The sequence below is a fragment of the Eptatretus burgeri genome, chromosome 1 (genome assembly GCF_056783735.1).
Source record: "Eptatretus burgeri isolate ZD-2024b chromosome 1, Ebu_testis_v1, whole genome shotgun sequence".
Taxonomy (NCBI): Eukaryota; Metazoa; Chordata; class Myxini; order Myxiniformes; family Myxinidae; genus Eptatretus; species Eptatretus burgeri.
Genome location: NC_140961.1, coordinates 49,489,299 through 49,497,025, shown reverse-complemented (window position 1 = coordinate 49,497,025; position 7,727 = coordinate 49,489,299). Strand labels below are relative to the sequence as shown.

Below are 7,727 nucleotides of genomic sequence, written 5' to 3'. Positions count from 1 at the left end.
AACATATTCCCCACAACTGACATTAAACTAATATACCGTGGGCCGAGCATCCAAAATGTGTCTAGTTTTTGACTTCCGTGACCCACCTCGTGTATCTACCTGAAATTTTGCATAGATTTAGATTTTTTAAAATCACTTAGAAAGAATTCACAACTCGTCCGTGCAAAAAGTTGCACATTAATTAGTTATGCTAATTCGCAAAACCTATAGCACCATCTTGTGTCCATTCTGAGATGGCTGTGTATGACTATGGGAATTCTGAGGTCTGTGTATTCATATAATAGGGAGACTACTCACATTGTGTTTTAATCATTTCATTTTAAAAGTACAAGCAAAACTAGTAGTCTTTCTTTGAAATGTATTCTTTCATGTTTAACACGTTCATGTGCATCAATGTAAAACACTGTGGTATCACACAATGATGACTCGGTCACTGTGTCATGGAGCATCTACTCCTCATCTGATTATTCGTCATCAGAATCTAACTCTTTCGTGGTAATAGAGTTTCTGCAATCGACACACTTGCAAAGCTCCGTACATGACACACCATGCCGTTGACAAGAACATGTTCCTTTGCCTGTACCAGATGGCTTCTCACAGCTCGTTTTCCTGCATGAACAATATGTTAGTTCAAGCAAGCTGCTCGGAGCTGGAGGCAGATAACCCCAGTCGATGTCTAATTCATCATCTACAACTTTCCATCCATGTCCATTTGGACTGGGAATGGGTGGAAATTGTTCCAGACATCTAGTGTGTACTGATAGCATGATTTGCTCTCATGGTAATTTGCCTGGTAATTTGCTCTCATGACATGCTTCTTGAGAGAGTCTGCATTGGGTGGAAGACGTGCCTCTGATTTGGTTAACATAAGGAACAGATTGTATCTGGCTTCATTGACTTTCTTACAGTCCTGTCCATACATTTTGAAAACAAATTTCTCTGCACCTTTCACCAATTAATCACTGACTGTGAATGAACTCCCCAACTCTTGAAAGACAGCATGGAAAGCAGTGTCACTTGCAAACCACTTGAAGGCTTTGGGTTTAGATTTTCCATGAAAAGAGCTGACCGAATCACAACCTGTGAAACAGTGTAGTGATAGCAAGGCGTTGCTAACATCTGGTCCCAGATGTGAGCTTATCTTTGATAGACTCAGGGTCCTTCTATTGTTACCTCTTCCAGTGTGGAACAATACCTCTGCTCCAATATGCTCAGCCATGGTGATTCCAATCACAAAGACGTCTGTGTCAGGACTTTTGATTAAGACCGGGTATGGGGCCCTATCTGTTGAACTTTATGGCTGATGTCCATCAGCATACTGGCAATGAAGGAAAAGATGAGTATCTGCTTCTTCGTGGTTACACTCAAGTTCTGGCACAGAGCGAAGAATCATTTGCTCATTCTCGTCTGTAAACTCATGGCACTCCCCACCATGAGCAACCAACACCCTGACTTTCTTCAAACATTCAGCTGGTTTCTTCCTCCAAGTCTGGAAAAAAAACCTCATCAGCTCTGCTTTGTTCTCACCACATGCCAGAAACTTCTTCCATTGGTGAAGTACCTGCTGATCTGCGCTGTAGATTTTTGTTAGCAAGCTGCCACCCACTGAACGCCTTCCCCTCTCAGCGTTCTTGATGCCGTCTTTCCTGAAAGTATCAACGACAAAGTGGACTTCTTTTGTAAAGGAGTAGATACTTCTTTCCATATCTTGAAAAAATAACATTCAAGGAATGATATACACTCATCACTATATTTTATTAAGTAGTTAGGATGGGAAATGAGCAAGAGTGTATATTGCTAGGAAGAGGATAAATATAAGTGATTGCAGAATTTAGAGCAGAACATCCAGTCGGATTTATGACAGTTAGATTCTATTGTATAGTAATCACTGGGTATCGATTTTGACCATTCTGTCAAAAATTAGTTAATGGAAGAAAGGAGATCCTACCTTCCAGATCCGTCACATTAATCATGATCATCAGCAGGCACAGCATCAGCGGCTACAGCAGCTGCAATCCTCACACCGAGCCTGTGCTGGCTGTGGTGTACTTGTAGTGCCTTGACAGTGACCTTACTTCGGGGCTTCCTTCCACATCAATCCACTTTGCAGCACATTCCTGAAATTTCTTAACGATTTTCTCACTCGATGGAATTACTTTGCTGTGGGTGTTGATGACATGCATAAAACAGAACCCTGAAGAACTGCCTTCAGAATCTTCGGCAGCACGAGCATCAGACAACATGTATGCCACCATGACAGCTTGTGAGTTTACAGCTTGCCTGCAACGAAGCGCGTGATTGGTTGATCGACTTAAATGAAGCGCGTGATTGATTGATGGGCGTGGTGCTGTACGTTATGAGTGCTGCGATTGGATGATGTTTATAAAAAAAATTGTCTTAATTTCGGGTTAGGGTTAGCTGTTAGGGTTAGGGTTAGGGTTATGGTTAGGGTTAGCTGTTAGGGTTAGGGTTAGGGTTGTGAAAAAAATGTGCAAGTTTGGTGCTTGACGGATTTCAGATATGATTTCTATATTATTTTCACACAACATATTATAAATACAGGTAAATACACGAGGTGGGTCACAAAACTAAACAAAACAAGAGCACAGCCCACGGTCGAAAACTGCTCTTTATGGCCTTTATGTATTTAAAGAATGCTGTAAAAAAAAATGTTTAGCATTTGTGGCCATATCTTTCTCATATTCTATTTTAGTTTGCCTAATTATTTTCTCTGGTACTCCTCTATTGATCACTATCTGACTTCAGTCCTGCTGTGTTATACCTTGTAAATACTTTCTGTTTATCCTTTGTATCACTGCTTATCCTTTGAGTATGTTTTCCGCCATCGTAGTTTTACCCAAATTACTTTGACGAACTTCTTGCATAACTTGCTCAGGATAGACAATATTGTTGTGGTTACCAGATTCGCAAACCACCATTCAGGTCCCTTAGGTGAGGTATCTCGGTAAGTACATGTGTAGTTAGGCCCAAACCCGTTGTCTAGTGGGAATACATGTCATTTATGCGAGCTGCGACTCTTCAGGATAGCCGTTTTTCTTTTACTATCTTTATTTTGGACCAACCGCCATGATCACAACCACATCAACCACCGACCACAACCACCGCTTCACCACAACCGCCACGACCTTCACGCACACCTCACAACCGTAGCATCGCCACCGTTCTTGCCCCACTCATGGGCACCGATGCTGGACTCGTGTAGGGCGCACGTTGAACAGCGTGTACAAAATCACGGATTTTCTGCTTCAAAAACGGATCGAAAACGACACACGCCCACTTTTTGCCGTCCAATCGGTGAGCGAGGGGCGATTTGGCCCTGCCCCCAGGGCGATCGATATATGCAAATTTGTGGATCAAAAAGCCTTCACGCCCACTTTTTGTCGGGCCAATGGGGAGCGAGGTGAAAGGTCAAAGGGAGGGGGTCAAAGGCGAAGACGCGGGGGATAAAAGGACGGTGTTCGTCAGTCAAAGAAGTAGTAAAGGTCGGAACGAGTCGTAAAAGTCGGAGCGAAAGAGTCAGCAGAACGGAGGCGAAGGAGTCGGAACGAGGCGAAGGAGTCGGAACAGAGAGTCAAGACTTCGCGGGCGGTGGAGCTGCTCGTCGTGTGCGTTGGAGTCGGAACGGAGGGGACGAGCTGTGGAGAGGCGGCGAGTCGGACGAAGGGTGCTCGCGTCGTGCAAGGAGCTGCGCGCCCGAGGGAGGCCGGCAGCGCGACCTGGCCGAGGTGGAGACGCTCGTCGCGCACATAATAAAGATCCTCTATACCCCGAGCATCAGCAACCCCCTCCTGTTTCCCCCCCGCGCTGAGATAGTGCGACCAAGGGGGCCCCGTTCCCACCCCCTGCCAGGCACTGTCCACGAGGCCCGCGGGTTGCGGGGCCATCGCCGCTCCGCGTCTCATCACCAGACGGGTAGGCCCGACCAGGTCTCGGCCCCAGGCCTACCTCATTCTTGAGGGTATTTCTTTTCCTTGGTTTTGGGTATGTGTTGTCGGCGCCGTCTGTGAAGTAGAATTGTATAAGTGTTGCCGTGTGCTCGGTAGTCGGTATTAGCTCTGCACTGTGTTTTCACTTTTATGTTTGCTTTTTGTGTAAATGGAATTGTGTTTTCTTTTTTGTGTGCATTTGGTGGAATTGTATTTGTGTGCTTTCCGTTCGTCGCGAATAAATGTGCTTTATTGTTGAACTGTTTCCCGCTTCGCTTCGTCTTTTTTCCTCCATTGAATCCCCATCTTGCTTCACGTAAAGGGTTGGTAGTGGGCTGAATACGCCCGATAATTAATCGAACCGTCGAGGTCGACGATAACACCGCTCGGTTATTCTGATAGTACGGAACGGGTCGCTTAAGTGGCCCGTGTCCGAAGTCGACCTGCGGCGAGGTGCGATCGCCCGGTCTACCCTCCGCGTGGGTACTTAGGTAGTTCGAATTTGGCGAGCAACCCTATCCCACGCGGGGGCTGATTGGCTCGATCGCGGTGAGACCGAAAGGTCCACCCGTGACTGGTTCCCGGCGTTAGTCCGAGAGGGTCACGACTGGATTGTCCGTCCGGTGGGCGACGTGCCGCGATTCGAGTTACGTGGCCGTTCGCACGCCGGCGGGCGCGAAAACCGCAACAATATCATTGCACAAAATTTCAGCATCCAGCTATTATTTTAATTATATACTGTTATTCATGGGGGATACGTTCCTGGAAAATGCTGCGAATGTGGAATCCACAAATGGTGTGGCATTGTTTCAATGGGAGAAAGGGGGATATGTTCCCGTCGGTTTGTGATTCACAAGGGAAAATCAAAAATCCTGTGAAAAAAAAACACGAATACATGAAAAATCACGAATATGCCTGCGAAAAAAAACAAAACACGAAACCGCGAATATGCCCGCAAAGAAATGAGAATATGTGAAGCACAGGGCTGCGAATGTAGAAGCATGTCTCATTTTATCAACGGCAAATACGGGGGTCCGCGAATAGTGAATCCGCAAATCACGGATCCGACAACATTCTGAAATAAAAACTTCACATCAACATTGAATCACTTTCTATTATTGCAGAACTTCTTAACTGGGATATTTTGTGTTCAGTTGTCTTACAACTTGATCTTTACTTCATCACAGTTACTTTCTTCCTCGCTGTTAGGGCTGCTGGTTGCATCATTTTCTGGGGACGTAGGTGTGTTGCTGAAGCAGTGCCCTCCATTATCAGTACACAGAACACTGGTACTCATTTCACCAACCTCAGAAGGATGACAGGCTGAGTCAACCCCACCTGGTGCTAATTAAATGTTGAAAATGGGGCTTGAACTCAACACCCTAAGATCTTAATTTAGCCACCTTAACCACACTTTCCTCCTCATTGTCATTGTTTTACCCTGAAAATCTTCCTACGTAACATCGATTATTATCATGGTTTACATGCTGTCTGACTTTCTATCTTTAATTACGAAAGTGAATCATCAATGGCATGCAGGACACATGTCAAATGCCCTTATCGTATATCAGGCATTTTGTATTATTCGTTGATGTTCTAAAAACCCATCGATGCTGCATCGTTGAGCATCACATGACACATTTAAATTGTGCAGGAAGAAGTGAGGTGACTCAGCATCAGTGGGCCCCCATCTCGCTCTTTGTCATCACAGGGGAATTGCTGGCTGATCGCCATGAAGCAGGTACTGTCTGCACTCAGCTCAATGCCAAGGTCTTTGCACGAGTGATTGCTCAAACTACTCACATTGCACATTCGGAGATGCCTTTTCTTAATAAGCAGTTCATCGGGATATTTTAAGATTGTGGAAGGATTTAGTGTGAACGTAAGCGAACAGACAACAACTTTTTTTCTTTTTTTTAAATACAGAAATTGGGTGGGGATGGTTGGCAGCGAGGGAGGCAATGTCAAAAAGGCTCTGCATGAAAAATGCATGGAACTAGCTCATGATAAAACTAAATCCTAATGTGAAAGTCGTTGTGAAAGCCTGGTTTGAAGACATTGGGACTGCAAGGAAGGGCAGTGTGATTGTAAGCTTGGATTAACTGCATTATCGATGTCTATTTATTGCACAACAGACTCGGTAGCATCGTGGTTGGAGCATCCACTGCGAGTCCAGGAAGTCAATGGTTCAAACACTGTCCGAGTCACACCAAAAGACTTTAAAAATGGTTTGGGCTGCTTCCTTGCTTGACACTCAGCATTTAAAAGGATAGAGCATGGACAAACAATTCTGGGAAGGCGATGGCTGGCATCCCATCCAGTATAACCCTGGCCAAGAAACTGCTTCGGTAGCACCAACGTGTTCGGCACATCACATCAAAATTTATTACACAAACGCGGAGGGAGTGGTCGGAGGAGTGAGGGAGTGGAGGGGGGACGAATAAAGGATGATACAATGACAAAAGAGAGTATGGGAGTGTGGAAGGAGTGAGGATAGAAGAAAAATAAGTTTGGAGAAATATGGGCAGAAGAGGAGAAAGAGAAGAGGTGTGTACAGAGCACAGAAGGGGAAGAGTTTGTGGTGGAGGGGTCAATAATTCTGCCATATTTACCAACATAATAAATGGCCCCATAAATATTTTTGTGATCATAGATTAGCTTTGAAAACTGGGATAATTTTATGAGCTGGGGCGGGGGACGAGATAGTGCGAGAACTTCCATCCTCCCCCTACAAGAGTGAGGCTCATGGAAGTGAGGCTAACCCTAACTGTAACCCTAACCCTAATATTATCAACTTAAACCTACTATGTGCATTGACAAGCACCAGATATGACCTTCACATTGGTATTAAGAAGCACGCAAACGGGATATGGCATCTCCATCTGGGAAGTCTGCCTGAATGTTGGGAATGATGGCATCGTCTTTCCAATTACAGACATCCATGAAATAAATCACTAAGCCTGCTATGTTCACACGAGGCAATCCCGCACGGTTCAGTGTCCATTCACTGACGGATTATCGGGGAGGTCAGACAGAACACTTTGTCCATGGGCTGCTCCACAGGCCTTGCAAGGGCCCACATTGTCGGGAGTTCTTGCAGTTCAATCAGCGAGATATCAACTTTTTGGGAGAGTTGATCAGGAAGTTCTCCAAATCTTTCATTGTGCAGAATCGCACCCCTCTCCCACACCTGCTTTTCCAAGTATTTCCGGCTTCTTTTAGGTCACAATCCTTGTCTGGCATGCACGAGATATGTTCCCTGCCCCGATGACCGTTGTGGCGAGGGGTTTCTGCGCATGCACGCCAAACATTTTGGGATTTCGTCATTTCGAAAGTTGAGTATTAGAGATTGACGTTTCTGCCTAACCAAAGTATACACATGGGAAAATGTGGCGTCCCTCTTCACACTATCCTCCCATCTCTACCACAGTCTTCCCCTCTTTATTCAGCCATGCTCTTGCAACGCATCCGCCCTCTTCAGAAGTCTATCTTCCTCTATCTGCATCATGAGAAGCCATGGCCATTTCAGCCGGCTCTTTACCGATCATCCGGTCAAGATCATCTGCATACCGATTTCCTCCCTTTGTTCATCCATCATGCTTATATCCACCCTCTTCACTTCCACAATCCTCCTGTACTGACGGAGTTGTCCTCGCAGATCTGCAGCCTCTGTTGTTGCTTCTCCGTCAGTGCCACAGTCTCCAGACTACATAGGTATGCTGGCATTACACATGACCTCAGGCTCAGGACTTTCCCTTCCAACTTCCTCAATATCTCCAT

The 7,727-nt window shown here is 45.5% G+C and overlaps 1 pseudogene; it reads right to left on the bottom strand.

The window, feature by feature from the left end:
• Window positions 1-464: 464 nt before the first annotated feature.
• LOC147034454 (uncharacterized) lies at window positions 465-7,727 on the bottom strand (annotated as a pseudogene).